This window comes from Panthera leo, chromosome E2 (genome assembly GCF_018350215.1).
Source record: "Panthera leo isolate Ple1 chromosome E2, P.leo_Ple1_pat1.1, whole genome shotgun sequence".
Taxonomy (NCBI): Eukaryota; Metazoa; Chordata; class Mammalia; order Carnivora; family Felidae; genus Panthera; species Panthera leo.
Genome location: NC_056693.1, coordinates 9,394,172 through 9,410,198, shown reverse-complemented (window position 1 = coordinate 9,410,198; position 16,027 = coordinate 9,394,172).

Genomic DNA, 16,027 nt, shown 5'->3' with positions numbered 1-16,027 from the left:
AAACGGAAAATAAAATTAAAATATTTTTTACTTTATTTTTCAAACAGTCTTTTCAGTTTATTTATTTATTTATTTTGAGAGAGAAAGAGATAGAGAGAGCAAGCAGGGGAGGGGGAGAGAGAGAAGAAGAGAGAGAATCCCCAACAGACTCCTCACTCTCAGTGCAGAGCCCAACTCATGGCTTGATTTCACGAAATGTGAGATCATGACCTAAGCCAAAGTCTGGAGTCAGATGCTTAATCGACTGAGCTACCCACGTGCCCCAATAAAAATATTTTTAAGGCATTATTGGGGCGCCTGAGTGGCTCGGTCTGTTAAGCATTCGACTTCAGTTCAGGTCATGACCTCACAGCTTGTGAGTTCGAGCCCCGTGCCAGGCTCTGCCCTGACAGCTCAGAGCCTGGAGCCTGCTTCACATTCTGTGTCTCCCTCTCTCTCTCTCTGCCCCCCACCCCCAGTCGTGCTCTTTCTCTGTCTCTCAAAAATAAGTAAACTTAATAAACAAACAAAACAAATTTGTTTTTAAAAATTGTCTAAGCATTTCTGACCGAGCCAGCCAGGAGCCCCTCCCACCTATTTTCTTAACTCAACAACATCCTGTTTTTCTGTTCTCAGTGTTCATATGGTTTCTTCCAAATTGACTTCTCTTGTTGCCTTTACCTTCTATGTGTGTTCTGTCATCCCTTCGTCCCTCCCTACTTCCTGACCTTTCTATCGCTCATCCTGATAGAGTTGCCAATGATAGAAGAAGTGGGTTATCTGACCAGGTCTGGAACCAGCAGGGATGAGGCAGTTACAAAGGGACTGATTTTGTTTGAGAGGGAGAGAGAGATTAAAAGAACTGTGGTTTTAGGGACCCCTGGGTGGCGCAGTCGGTTGAGTATTCAGCTCGATTTCGGCTCAGGTTGTGATCCCAGGGTCATGGGATGAAGACCCTCATCATGCTTTGCTTAATATTCTCTCTCTCTCTCCCTCTCCCCCATCCCCCACTCTCTGTCTCTCTCACAAAAAAAAAAAAAAAAAAAAAAAAGAACTGTGGTGGTTTTTAATACCTGTAAGTCGCTTAACGCTGATGGTGAGTTTCAGGAAGCCACAAAACTGTGTCATTTATCCATACTCAATGACACCATTTTGAAAATATATCGATGTAATTCATCTCCTGGGTGCTAGAATGCTCAATGTTAAATTACCAGTGAAACTCAAATTTCACCTACAATTTGAGTTCTAAATCATTGAATACAGTTTATAGAAAAGTAAATGTATATATATTATAAAGTATACTTAAGTGGAAATATTTTTTTAAAAAATAAGGTATAAAATATAATTCTACAAACACTCTGAGATATAGAGCTGTACAGAACGCTTGTTTGAAAAATGACATATTTGGATAGCAGCACGAAAATCAGAAGATGGTCCAATTTGCTGTAAAAATGGTATTATTTTCACTGGCAGTCTTTTAAAGACAAGCCTGCTATAGGATGTCCTTGTGTGGCTGAAAGCTTCAATCATACTAGGGCTATAGAGTCAAATATTAGAAAAATCATCTTCTCAGCTCCCTGAAGTCAAGCACAGTACCATAAAATCACAATATTTCATGCCAGGCAAAAAATGAGTTTGTTTTCTAGAACATCCCTGTCCAATAGAAATATGATAAATACAAGACACATATGTGACAGTAAATTTTCTAGTAGCTTCATTACAAAAAGTAAAAAAGAAAAAGGTAAGGTTAATTTTAATTATATATTTTTTCTTTTTTTTTTTTTTTTTTTTTGAGTAATCTCTTTGCCCAACGTGGGGCTCAAACTCAAGAGTCACATGATCTCCTGACTAAGCTAGGCGGATGCCCTTTCAATAATACATTTTATTTAACCAATATGTCCAAAATACTATCGGTTCAAAGCATAGTCAATATAATAAAATTAATAATGAGATATTGAAACCCAGGATGTACACCTAGGGCACATCTCAATTTGGACTCACTTCATCTCAAATGCCCAGCAGCCACACACTGGGGGTGGTGGCCATATTGGGTAGCAGCATTTCTAGAACTTACCACGTATTGGCCAAGGACGCCTATGAATAATGGAATCATTCTCAGCCTCAATATTTTCATATGTAAAATCAGAACCATTCCAAGGTTGTTATTAGATTTAAATCTGCAAAGCACTGAGATCGACCCCAGGTTCATGTGTTTCCCTGTGACCTTACAGACCCATTTCTGGCCTTGGCTGCCTCTACTCTGCTCTCCACAGTTGTACCTTACACTCACTCCACCTCAGTCGCCTGGCATTCTGACTTGTGCTCAAAACACTCATCATTCAGGGCCTTTGTACATGCTGTTCTCTTTTTCTGGAATGTTCTTCCATGGATATCTATGGAGCCCCATCCCCTCATTCCCTTAGCATCTCTCTCATATATCCCATCCTAGCAAGGCCCACCACACCCATCCAATACCTCAGAGACCCACACCTCTTCTCCTGCTCTATTTTTTTAAGTCTATTTATTTTAAGAGATAGATTGCACATGCACAAGAGAGAACAGGGGAGGGGCAGAGAGAGAGAGGGAGAGAGAGAATCCCAAGCAGGCTCCAGGCTCAGCACAGAGCCCGATGTGGGGCTCGATCTCATGAACCATGAGATCATGACGGGAGCCAAAATCAAGAGTCTGGCGCTTAAACCACCAAGCCACCCGGGCGCCCCGCCCCCCCGCTCTATTTTTAAATAAAGCATTTAACTAATAGCACCACTGCACCTGTCTTAGTCTTACTGATTTCTTTCTTTTGTCCCCTAACAAAATGGGAGCTCTGTGAGAGCAGACATTTTATCTGCTGTGTCCTCTGCGGTTTTCTCTTCTACTCAAACGTCATGCCTCGCTTAGTTATTACTGATGAATAAATGTATTCAGGAGAGATGCATGGAGGGAGAAGAAGTATTCAATCAGTGTCAGGTTTGAATACTCCTCATCTCCTAACTGGAGAAAAATTCTCAAATAAGATATGGTTTTCGGCCATGGCACTATCCCACCGCTGATGATACAGGATAAACACAAGGAAATATCAGGTCCAATTTTTAATCTGCTCCTCCCCAAAAAATCCAAAAAAACTTGAAAGCTTCCAGCAATTTAATGCTTTTTTTATTTATTTTTGAAGGAGAGAGACAGACAGAGCATGAGCGGGGGAGGAGCAGAGAGAGAGGGAGACACCGAATTCGAAGCAGGCTCCAGGCTCTGAGCCATCAGCACAGAGCCCGATGCGGGTCTCAAACCCACGAATTGCGAGATTGTGACCTGAGCGGAAGTCGGATGCTCAACCGACTGAGCCACCCAGGCACCCTGAAAGCTTCCAGCAATTTAAAAGAGCAATGGGGGCACCTGGGTGGCTCAGTCGGTTGGGCGTCCGACTTCCGCTCAGGTCATGATATCACGATTCGTGGGTTCAAGCCCCTCATCGGGCTCTGCGCTGACAGCTTCAGATTCTGTGTCTCCCTCTCTCTGCCCTCCCCCACTCGTTCTCTCTCTCTCTCTCTCTCTCAAAAATAATTTAAAAAATTTTTTTAAAAATAAATAAATAAAGGAGCAATGGTCATATGAATGTTTGCCCAGGAATATTTAGCAAATATGGGCCCTCAGATTAGTTGATAAGTTCATCCATGTAAAAAAATTGAGGGGGGTGGGGGTGTTGAGGAGCACCTGGGTGTCTCAGTGGTTGAGCACCCAACTCTTGATTTTGGCTCAGGTCATGATCTCAAGGTCGTGGGATGGAGCCCAGCATCAGGCTCTGTGCTGAGGGCAAAGAGACTGCTTGGGAGTCTGTCTCCCTTTATTTCTGCCCCTCCCCTGCTCACTCTCAAAATAAATAAACTTTAAAAAAATATTAGGATACTAAAAAAATGTTAAAAAAATAAAAGTTAGGGGTGCCTGGGTGGCTCAGTCAGTTGAGTGTCAGACTTTGGCTTAGGCCATGATCTCATGGCTCCTGGGTTCGAGCCCCGCATCGGGCTGTGTGCTGACAGCTCAGAGCCTGGAACCTGCTTCAGATTCTGTGACTCCCTCTCTCCCTGCCCCTCCTCTGCTTGCACTGTCTCTCTTTCTCTCTCTCAAACATTTAAAAAAAATTTTGATTAAATTAAATTAAAAATCAGGAACAGAGCAAACATTTCCATCCCTCGGCATCCCTTGAAAACAGACTCCAAAGGTCCCTTGCACGTTTTAGGGAGGTGGCTGTCCCTGGCTGGTACGCACTAGAGATCAGTCATGACCATGTTTAAAATGTCACAAATTCATTCCCTCCGAGAAAGACTGCAAGATTTTCCATCCACCTCTCTCTCACTCACAGACTCAGGGGGAGAGCTATTTATACATGATACGTAGATGCCAGAAGGTATGTATTGTTTTTCTAGTCTGCATATGTGACAATGCGTCCTGACTTCCCTGGTGATTGCCCTTGGTAGGTATTATAGCCTCGCCTCCTGAGAGCAAGAGGCGGCCTTATACTGGGCATTAATGCATTCTGCTCGAATCTTCCATTAGTTAGCCTCCAGGATAATAATCAGGATGCCGCTCTTGTATTTATTCTGTCAGAAGATCCTGAGGGAGTCATATGCAAATCCTCTGAAGGAGCCTGCGATACAACCCATTTTTTTCTTGAGAATCTGATGTTTGGGGAGACAAATCGCTCTTCCCTTCCAACCCTGCATAACCCTCGCATAATAAAAAAAATTTTTTTTTAATGTTTATTTATTTTTGGGAGAGAGGGAGACACCGGAGAGCACGAGCGGGGGAGGGGCAGAGGGAGAGAGGGAGACACGTAATCTCCAGGCTCTGAGCTGTCGGCACAGAGCCTGATGCGGGGCTCGAACTCACAAACTGTGAGATCGTGACCTGAGCTGAAGTCGGATTATTTGGGGAGCCTGGGTGGCTCAGTCGGTTAATCATCCGACTTCGGATCAGGTCATGCATGATCTTGGTGTTCGTGAGTTCGAGTCCCGCGTCGGGCTCTGAGCTGAGAGCTCAGAGCCTGGAGCCTGCTTCGGATTCTGTGTCTCCCTCTCTCTCTGTCCCTACCCCTGCTCATGCTCTGTCTCTCTCTTTCTCAAAAATAAATAAAAAACATTAAAAAACTAAAGTTGAAAAAAAGCATCCCTAGTCATAAATCACGTAAATTAGAAACTACCCCAAACAAATGTCCCTCAATGGCTGAATGGATAAGCAAATTGTAGTACGTTACTTAGAAATAAACAGGAACGAGGTTCTCAGTCATCCATATGATAAATTTCACATGCTACATACCGAGGAGAAAAAAAAAAAAAAGCCTGTGTCAAAAGCCTTCACGTTTTGTGACTGCATTTCTGTAGCCTTCTAGCAAAGGCAAAGCTATAGGGATAGAGAACAGACCAGGGGTTGCCAGTAGTTAAGGCTCAAGAATGAAGGATGTTTGACCACAAGGGGGCAGCACAAGAAAAGGTTTTTGACAGCCCTGAAGTCCGCCTTCACCTTCTGTATCTTGAAGGCAGGGGTGGCTACAAAACTCTCTGCATCGTCAAAAGTCACAGAGTTGTAATTTCAAAAGGATGAATTTTATTAAAGGTAAATTTTATTTTATTGACTTTTTAAAAAGATTTTACTTTTAAGTAATCTCTACACCCAACATGGGGCTCGAACTCCCAACCCTGAGATCAAGACTGAGCTGTCCAGGTGCCCCTAAATATAAATTTTATTTATTTATTTATTTATTTATTGCTTATTTATTTTGAGAGAGAGAGAGCAAGAGAGAGCAAGCGGGGGAGAGGAAGAGAGAGAGGGAGACACAATCTGAAACAGGCTCCGGGCTCCGAGCTGTCAGCACAGAGCCCGACGCGGGGCTCGAACTCAAAAACCGTGAGATCATGACCTGAGCCAACGTCGGACGCTTAACCGACTGAGCCACCCAGGTTCCCCTGTAAATTTAAAAACAAACTTTAAATAGGAAGTCCAGAACCTTTGAAAATGATGTAATATGGCTCACTCATTGAGTCCTGATGATTTTTATGATTATCTCAAATTCGAATTTGTCATTTCCTTGGGTATCTCCCAGCAGAGTAAAGAACATAGTAACAGAACCCTCTAATTCAGTGGTCCCCGAATTTGTCCCCACCATAAAACACCTGAATATACTCATTAATCGGTCACTCCCTATCCCACCTTCCTCCAGCCCCTGGGAACCATTAATCTGCTTTCTATTTCTACCATTTGCCCATTCTGGACATTTCATATAAATAAAGCCATTTATGTACTGCCTTTCGTGACAGATTTCTTTCCCCTTAGCATAGTGTTTTCAAGGTTTGTCCACGTGGAACCATGTATCAGTATTTCATTCCTTTTTTAATGGCTGAATAATATTCCATTGTATTCATAACCACATTGTGTTTACCCGTCGGTGGACATTTGGGTTGTTTCTACCTTTTGGCTTTTGTGGGTAGCCCTCGCATGAACATTCATGTATAAGTTTTCGTATGGATACTTGTTTTCAGTTCCTCTGGGTATACACCTAGGAGAAATCCTGAATCATATTGTAATTCTGTTTAACTTTTTTTTTTAAAGTAATCTCTACACCCAATGTGGGGCTTGAACTTACAACCCCAAGATCAGGGTCACATGTTCTTTCAACTGAGCCAGCTAGGCGCCCCTATGTTTACCTTATAGAAGAAACCTGGGGAGTAAATTTCCTGGGATCTTAGGAATTTTCTTAAGGTGATGATCATGTGAAGTCAGCTTTCAGAATCGCTGGCCTAGGGAGCATCCTGATCAGATTGTAAGTAACATGCACCCTCCTTGTTGAGCAAGCGTTTGGTAGAGAAGATCTCCAAAGTATCCCACAAGGCGTTTGAGAAATATCCTTGGGTGTTTCTTATAGTGGGACTCAGAGTTTGGAGAAAGTAGATGGGAACAAAAACCGGGGTGATAATATCCAAGATTGTGGATGGTTTTCAAATGTCCAAATCACCTAGGAGACATATCAGAGAGAGTCGTGCAGTGTTCTCAATAGTAAGGTTCAGATTTTGGAGAAATTAGAAAAAAAAAAAAATCATCGATGACTTCATTTATGAATGATACATTTCTCCACATGACTGCCAGAGTCCCTGCTAAGTGACCAACTCATCCTTCCCAGCTGAGAGAGGGTCAGACATCGATTTCCCGGGACTCGGCTGCAGGAGGCAGGGAGGGGGACAGGACGTCCATTTGGCGACCTGACCTCCCACATCCACGAATCATGGCGTCTTTCCGCTTCCTCTGAACACCTGTAGCTAGGGCTGAGAACTCCATATGAAGCGGCCTTGGCCGATTCCTAGGAAGGCTCCCCCCCTCTGTGAATTGCTCAAGTACTGATGGCCTAAGAACTGCTTTTCTCTGGGAATCAGCTTTCCATTTCACAAGGAGCAATTTAGATTTCCATTTCAATCTAGCATTTCACATCTGTTGTCCTCCAGGGGGCGCCAGGCTGGCCCCGTCAGCGGAGCAGGCCCCTTTTGATCTTGGAGTTCCAAGTGCAAAGCCCCAGGGTGGGTGGAGAGACTGATGTGGGAAACAAAGGCAAATGAAAAATTAAGTCTCTTTTACAGCTTACAGCCCATTGACAAGTCCTTGAGATAATCAGAGTGACCCCCCCTCTAGGAGCTCAGCTGCCTCAATGATGACACTTTGCTAAGGGCAAAAGGCAATCTTAGCCAGACCCTGCAAGATCCTTTAAGTCTACTTTAACGTGTATATAAAAATTCCTTTGGGGGGGCACCTGGGTGGCTCAGTCAGTTGAGCTTTTGACTTTGGCTCAGGTCATGATCTCACAGTTTGTGAGTTCGAGCCCCGCGTCGGGCTCTGGGCTGATGGCTCGGAGCCTGGAGCCTGTTTCCGATTCTGTGTCTCCCTCTCTCTCTCCCCCTCCCCCGTTCATGCTCTGTCTCTCTCTGTCCCAAAAATAAATAAAAAACGTTCAAAAAAACAAAAAAACAAAAAGAACGGAATCTTGCCATTTGCAACTACGTGGATGGAACTGGAGGGTATTATGCTAAGGGAAACTAGTCAGTCAGAGAAAGACACAAATCATATGACTTCACTCATATGAGGACTTTAAGGGACGAAACAGATGAACATAAGGGAATGGAAACAAAAATAATATAAAATCAGGGAGGGGGACCAAACAGAAGAGACTCATAAATATGGAGAACAAACTGGGGGTTCCTGGAGGGGTTATAGGAGGGGGATGGGCTAAATGGGGAAGGGGCACTAAGGAATCTACTCCTGAAATCATTGTTGCATTATATGCTAACTAACTTGGATGTAAATTAAAAAAATAAAATTAAAAAAAAAAAAAGTAAGGGGCACTTGGGTGTCTCAGTCAGTTGAGCCTCCAACTCTTGGTTCTGGCTCAGGTCATGATCTCATGGTTCGTGGGGTTCGAACCCCGCGTGGGGCTCTGCGCTGACAGCTCAGAGCCTGGAGCCTGCTTCGGATTCTGTGTCTCCCTCTCTCTCTGCCCCTCCCCTGCTCGCGCTCTGTCTCTGTCTCTCAAAAATAAATTTAACAAGTTAAAAAAATTCTTTTTAAATCTAAAAAAAAGAAAACGAAAGAAAAGAATGTTGTCCTCTGATTCAAGGCAAAGGCAGTGATCTGAATACCGGAGATTATGGGCATTTCAAAGCCTGTTCCATGCAAAAATATCATTAAAATCCACGAGAAGGGTAAAATGGCATCATCTTCACTTGACTGTATTGTTTATGCCTTAAGAAAATATAATGTTGAGAAAAAAGTTGCTCCTACTTCAGATAATATATTTCGTGGAGTTTTGAAGTGGGGGGAAACGTCATTTATTGTGTCACAGACACCTGTCCCCACGACACAGATTAGGTGAATGGGTGTCCATTTAACAAAGGTTTTTCCTAAATTCTATTAATTGGGAAAGATGTCTGGTGACCAGAGACCAATTTGGGGGGGGGGGGGGGGGGTTTCTTGATCATTCGGTGTTATTGCATGGTTCTTGCCAAAAAAAATACGATTTACCTCTTATCCAAATAACTTGGATTTTTACCATCAAAAAAAAAAAATTCCTTTGTTCTTGAATATATTTTTGACTTCAAATTTCCATTATAAAACAGTGTTCTCTGGCCGCTCATCAGTAATATGGCAGATTTGTTGATCAATGAATTTCTGAAATTTATACTTAGAATAAGAACTTTGGAGGCAGTTGGAATGATCAGAATCTATTCAAATGACTTGTAGGCGGGATAGTTCAGCGACAAGACAGATTGGGTCTTAATAATTTTGCTACGATCAAATCGCTGTATTTGTCCATGGTGTTGGGACTGGGGTTCATGAGGGAAATAGCAGGTAATTTTTTTTTTTGGAGGATCTAGTGTCAGACCCTATTTTAGAAACATCATGTATACATACAAAATCTAACTAGGAAGGGGCGCCTGGGTGGCTCAGTCGGTTAAGCGTCTGACTTCAGCTCCGGTCATGATCTCAAGGTTTGTGAGTTCGAGCCCCATCTTGGGCTCTGCGCTGACAGCTCAGAGCCTGGAGCCTGTTTCAGATTCTGTGTCTCCCTCTCTGACCCTCCCCCGTTCATGCTCTGTCTCTCTGTGTCTCAAAAATAAATAAACATTAAAAAAAAATCTAACTAGGAAGTAGATGTCCTCTGTTCTTAATAACGAGTTAAGAAAGTCAGAAAACTGAAAAAACTCTGTCACCAACACATAATTTAAAAAACAAGAGTGACTCAATCGATTAAGCATCTGACTTTGGCTCAGGCCAAGATCCCATGGTTTGTGGGTTCGAGCCCCGCGTCGGGCTCTGTGCTGACAGCTGGGAGCCTGGAGCCTGCTTCAGATTCTGTGTCTCCCTCTCTCTCTGCCCCTCCTCAAAATAATAATAAATAATAAATAAACACTAAAAATTTATTTAAAAAATAAAGATTTTATTTTTTTAAAGTACTTATTTATTTTGAGAGAGAGTGAAAGAGCAGGGGAGGGGCAAAGAGAAAAGGGGAGAGACAGAGAACCCCAAGCAGGTTCCACGCTGTCGGGACGAGCCTGACCTGGGGCTCGATCTCACAAACGGTGAGATCATGCATAACCTGAGCCGAAATCAAGAGTCAGACGATTAACCAACGGAGCCAGCCAGGCGCCCCTCAAAGATTTTATTTTTAAGTAATCTCCACCCCCAACGTGGGGCTTGAACTCACAACCCCAAGAAGAAGGGTCCCTCTCTGCTCCACTGACTGAACCAGCCAGGTGCCCATAGTGAATTTAAATTTAAATGGCCACGGAACTTACCCTACTGGAAGGCTCAGGTCTAGACGTATCAGATACCAAAGCCAACGGTCTTTCTGGTACAGCTCACACTCTGATAAAGTGTTTCATATTCTGCAGGATAACATGATTTCTTCAAGAAACTTTCCACACGTTGTGGGGGAAAAAAATGTTATAACTTGTTTTGGGTTAAAATTGGAAAGAAGATTCATAAGCCACTAATTCATAAGCCACTGACTGCCGGATCTAGAAGACAGAAGTCTTGAAGCCACATAGATACTTAATTTCTAGAGCTTCACTGAGGTGGAAAGAGGACAACCTAAATGAGGGTAATAGACGAGTCATTCCTGGCCATTGGTATGCAAATGAACAATTCCTAAAATTAGCCCTGGAGAGAAGTCTCCTCAGAAAACAAGGTTCAGACTGCTGCCTTCCCCCGGAGTTTGTGTAGAGAGAATTACCCATGAGGATTTTTCAAACCCACACTTTCCTTTGCCCGTTAGCGATGCCCCCACGCTCTCCTGTCTCTGTCGCGTTTTCCTTCTGTGGAGTCAGCTACCTGCATTCTGCGTCTGGAAGATACACACGTCCCGATCCCTCGCGTACTTCACATACCGTCCGATTCATCCACGTGGAGATAAATTTGCCCTTGCTTTCCAGCGCCTTCCCAATTTTCTCTCTCCCCTATGAAGCGGTCACCCATAGGCCATGCCTTTTCTTTTTCCTTTTTTTTTACTGTATCTTTTTGAGTTTTTAAATTTTCTAAAAATAATTTATTTATTGTTTAATTTACTTCCAAGTGCGTCAGCCTATGGTGCAACAGTGATTTCAGGAGTAGGTTCCTTGATGCCCCTCCCCCATTTAGCCCATCCCCCCTCCCACAACCCCTCCAGAAACCCTCAGTTTGTTCTCCAGATTTATGAGTCTCTTCTGTTTGGTCCCCCTCCCTGTTTTTATATTATTTTTGCTTTCCTTCCCTTATGTTCATCTGTTTAGTGTCTTAAAGTCCCCATATGAGTGAAGTCATATGATATTTGTCTTTCTCTGACTAATTTCGCTTAGCATGATACCCTCTAGTTCCATCCACGTTGCTGCAAATGGCAAGATTTCATTCCTTTTGATTGCCGAGTAATACTCCATCGTATATATATACCACATCTTCATTATCCATTCTATTTTTTTTTAATGTTTGTTTATTATTTTGAGAGAGAGAGCACGAGCAGGGGAGGGGCAGAGAAAGAGGGAGACACAGAATCCGAAGCAGGCTCTAGGCTCCGAGCTGTCCGCACAGAGCCCGACACGGGGCTCCAACTCCTGAACCACGAAATCATGACATGAGCCGGATTCGGACGCTTAACGGACGGAGCCACCCAGGGGCCCCCTCTTTTTAAGTTTATTATTCATTTTGAGAGAGACAGAGCGAGCAGGAGAGGGGCAGAGAGAGAATCCCAAGCGGGCTCTGAACTGTCAGCACAGAGCCCGGTGCGGGGCTTGAACTCACGAAATGTGAGACCACAACCTGAGCCAAAATCAAGAGTCAGACACTTACTGGACTGAGCCACCTATGCGCCCCAAGATCCCGAGGGTCTTTATAAAGACCCTTATAGAAAGAGGGAATTGGGAGCATCAGTCACAGACCAGAGAGTAGAAGTGATTGGTGAAAAGATGCACTTTCAAGATGGAGGAAGGGGCCATGACCAAGGAATTCAGGCAGCCTCTAGATGCTGGGAGAGGCAAGGAAATGGATTCTCCTCTTAACTTGGTTCCAGTACCAATCCCAAAGTATGTGGTGGGGGAGGGGCACGGCACACCAACAAGCAACTCTCAGGATACCAGCTGGGTATCCTAGAATTCGACTCAGTTTTTTATTTTATTTTATTTTATTTTATTTTATTTTATTTTATTTTATTTTTAAGTAATCTCTACACCCAACGTGGGCCTCGAACTCACAATCCCGAGATCAAGAGCCATGTGCTCTACCACTGAACCAGCCAAGAGCCCTCATTCACCTCAGTTTGGATACTGTCTACCCAGCGATGTGTCAGATTCCCACGAGGTGAAGAGCTCCATCCCAAAAGACTGTCCCCACCCCTGAAGACACCAGTCGAAAGCCCACGCATTGTGCTTCTGACCAACTGGCAACAGATCAGAGGTTCCTAATGATGTGGTTTGAAGTGATGGGGTCTGGAGCCAATAGCCAAGAAAGAATTCTTGAGACGCCTTTGTGCAAAAAGGTGGTTTTACTAAAGCATGCTGACAGGACACGCGGGCAGATAGAGCTGCCTGGGGTTGTGACGGCTGACTGATTATATAAGATTTTCTATCCTTTGGAGGGGAAGGTGACGTCAGGGTCACAGGAAATTGAATCTACAGGTTTCCGGAAGTTTGGCTATTGATAAGATTGCTCTGTGTTTCCTTGTAAAACATTAAGACAGTCTGATCAAGACTCCCGTCCTGCATGACTGTGATCTCTGTCAGTTAGCCACTTGCTTTGCCCTTTAGCAAAGCATTAACACTGAGATAAGTAGGAACTTCCTGGAAGAATCTCATACTCTGGCAGACACAAGTATTTGTCAATGGGCTGCAGGTTCCAAGGAAATTTAATTGTATCTGCTTTTTTTTTATGCCTTTGTTCCCTCACATCACTAAGACCCCCTCCTTGGGTTTGATTAATTTGCTAGAGTGGCTCACAGAACCCAGAGACACATTTTACTTGCTAGATCGCCAGTTTATTATATCCGTGCCCTCTCCAGACACAACTCTCTCTCCAACCCAGAATCTCTGCGAACCCTGTCCTTTTGGGTTTTTAGGGAAGTTTCCTTACATAGTCATGATTGAGTAAATCACTGGCCATTGGTGATTGATTCCACCTCCAGCCCTTCTCTCCTCCAGGGAGGCAGGGGTGCTGGGCGGGATGCCTCTGTGTGTGTGTGTGTGTGTGTGTGTGTGTGTGTGTGTGTAAGCTCCAACCCTCCAATCACAAGATTGGTTGCTCTGGCAACCATACCATCCTCGGGTGGAGGACCCACCCCATTAACTCATTAACATAACAAAAAGACTTTTGACACTCTTAGCACAGGAAATCTAATGTTTTTGACAAAACGAAATTGTCCTTTTTTTTAAAAAATTTTTTAACGTTTATTTATTTTTGAGACAGAGAGAGACAGAGCATGAACGGGGGAGGGTCAGAGAGAGGGAGACATAGAGTCTGAAACAGGCTCCAGGCTCTGAGCTGCCAGCACAGAGCCCGACGCGGGGCTCGAACTCACAGACCGCGAGATCATGACCTGAGCCGAAGTCGGCTGCTTAACCGACTGAGCCACCCAGGCACCCCTGTCCTTTTTTTAAAAAGTAATCTCTACACCCAGAGTAGGGCTTGAACTCAAGACCCTGAGATCAGGAGTCACATGCTCTACAGACTGAGCCAGCCAGGTGCCCGCAAAATGAAATTGTTCTTAAGAGTAAAATCATTTTGGGGCACCTGGGTGGTCAGTCAGTTGAGCGTCCCACTTTGGCTCAGGTCACGATCTCGCGGTCCGTGAGTTTGAGCCCTGCGTCGGGCTCTGTGCTGTCAGCTCAGAGCCTGGAGTCTGCTTCGGATTCTGTGTCTCCCTCTCTTTCTGCCCCTCCCTTGCTCACACTCTGTCTCCCTCTCTCTCGAAAATAAATAAACATTAAAAAAAATTTTTTTAAGAGAGAAAAATCATTTTGCTGTAAGAGTGAAGGACCAGGCTCTTCCACGGTCAAGGCGACTCTTGCCAACAGTGTGGAAAGCTAAGTAGAGAACCCCCAAAGGCCATCCTCTTGCCATCCGCACAGGGACCCATCTCATTCCCTATCAACAAGTTCTCCAGCTTCCAGGGACTTTCACTTTGGGGCTGGCCGCTGGACATCCGCTCTCCAGGGTACTGATTAACTGTGGACTTGATTCCTTTCATCTCCCCTTGCCTGGAATAATAGTGTGATTGATATGCCATTGGTTTGGAGTATGTGATTTCCTTTTTTTTTTTTTTATAAGTTTATTTATTTTTGAGAGAGAGCGCGGGGGATGGGCAGAGACAGAGACAGAGAGACAGAGAGAGAGACCATCCCAAGCAGCCTCCGCGCTATTCAGGCAGAGCCCTTCTTGGGCCTCGAAGTCATGAACCGAACCGGGAGATCATGACCTGAGCCAAAATCAAGAGTTGGATGTTTAACTGACTGAGCCTCCCAGGCGTCCCTGGATTGTGTGAGTATGGCTTAATGGAGACATTATCCTGCATTCAGCTGTAAGTAATCCCTGCACCCAACGTGGGGCTGGAAGAACTTCCAACCCCTGGATTTCAAGAGTCCCTGGTTCCAATGACTGAGGCAGACAGGTGCCCCGCCCCCTTTAAAAATAGAACTCAGCCCTCAGGCATAAAGCAAGATCAGTTAATATCATATAGAAGACCATGCTTTGAAATGCCTTGGTGGAGGAGAAAATACCTTCGGGGGAAATTCTTGCTTCTTTTATTTTGTATTTTATTTTCAAAGTGGATCACTTTCAAATCAAGGAATAGGGCCAGAGGATGCTGCAAAGTCATTTTCCCTTTCTTAAAGGGCCCTCTATCCTCATTATGTAAACAGAGTCACGTGATCTTCAGTGTTTGTGATTTCCTGCACCGTTTTTTCCCACGTAAAGGAGGAAACATTTTTCCTCTACCCTCTTATTTACTCTCCTGGGGGCCTGCCAATTAAACCAACAAAAGACAGATTTATTAATAGCTTTATGTTCAGGAGTTCACAGTAAAGAAGCGAAACTCAAAGAAGCAGTAGGAAAGAGGTTTTGGGCCTTAAGGGACAATCCCTAGTGAGGGAAGGGACTAGGAAACATAGGGAGAAACTAATGGAAGATAGGAGCTATTTTAGAAGGTCGGTTTATGCAAATTCATCTTTGCGTTGACTCCCCACCTTCTAGGATAAAAGTTGCTTTTCTCTACCTGATCCCGAGCTGGGAAGGGAGCACAGGTACCTTCCTCAAAGAGACACTTATGGTCTGCTTTCAGTGGTTTTTTAAAAAAATTTTAAATTTATTTTTGAGACAGAGAGAGACAGAGCATGAGCAGGGGAGGGGCAGAGAGAGGGGGAGACACAGAACCTGAAGCGGGCTCCAGGCTCTGAGCTGTCAGCACAGAGGCGGACGCTGGGTTCAAACTCACAGTGTGAGATCATGACCTGAGCTGAAGTCGGACGCTCAACCGACTGAGCCACCCAGGTGCCCTGCTTTCAGAGACTTAAGGGAAGGACTGAGAGCTCGTCTTGCATCTGTTGACGCTCAAAATAATCCTTATGCCAAAGTGACATTTTGGGGTGGTATATTCCCCCACCATCACTCCCTCCCCAGCTTTATGGAGATATTGACATGTAATATATGCAGGTTTAAGGTGGCTACAGTGTAAGGGTTAAATTGTAGTGTAGGGCTAACCTATAGCCTTAGGAAATTTGACACTGTAGGTTAAAAGATAACAGCCTTGTCCTATCAATCAAGGGAACAAAAGTTCAAGGGAAATCAACTGGATTGGTGTTTGACTGGAAAACTTTGAAAAAGTGGGCCAGAGGCAGGGTCAAGGAGGTCAACTGGTTGTGGCTTAGTTGCAGAAGGTCTGAACTGTGTCCACCCCCATCTGGGAACTATTTCTTTGTTCTGTCCCCAGGTGATGATAAGATGATGTGGTAGGCTATAAAAACTCTGTGCCCTGCCTGTTCGAGGCCGCACTCTGGTCAAG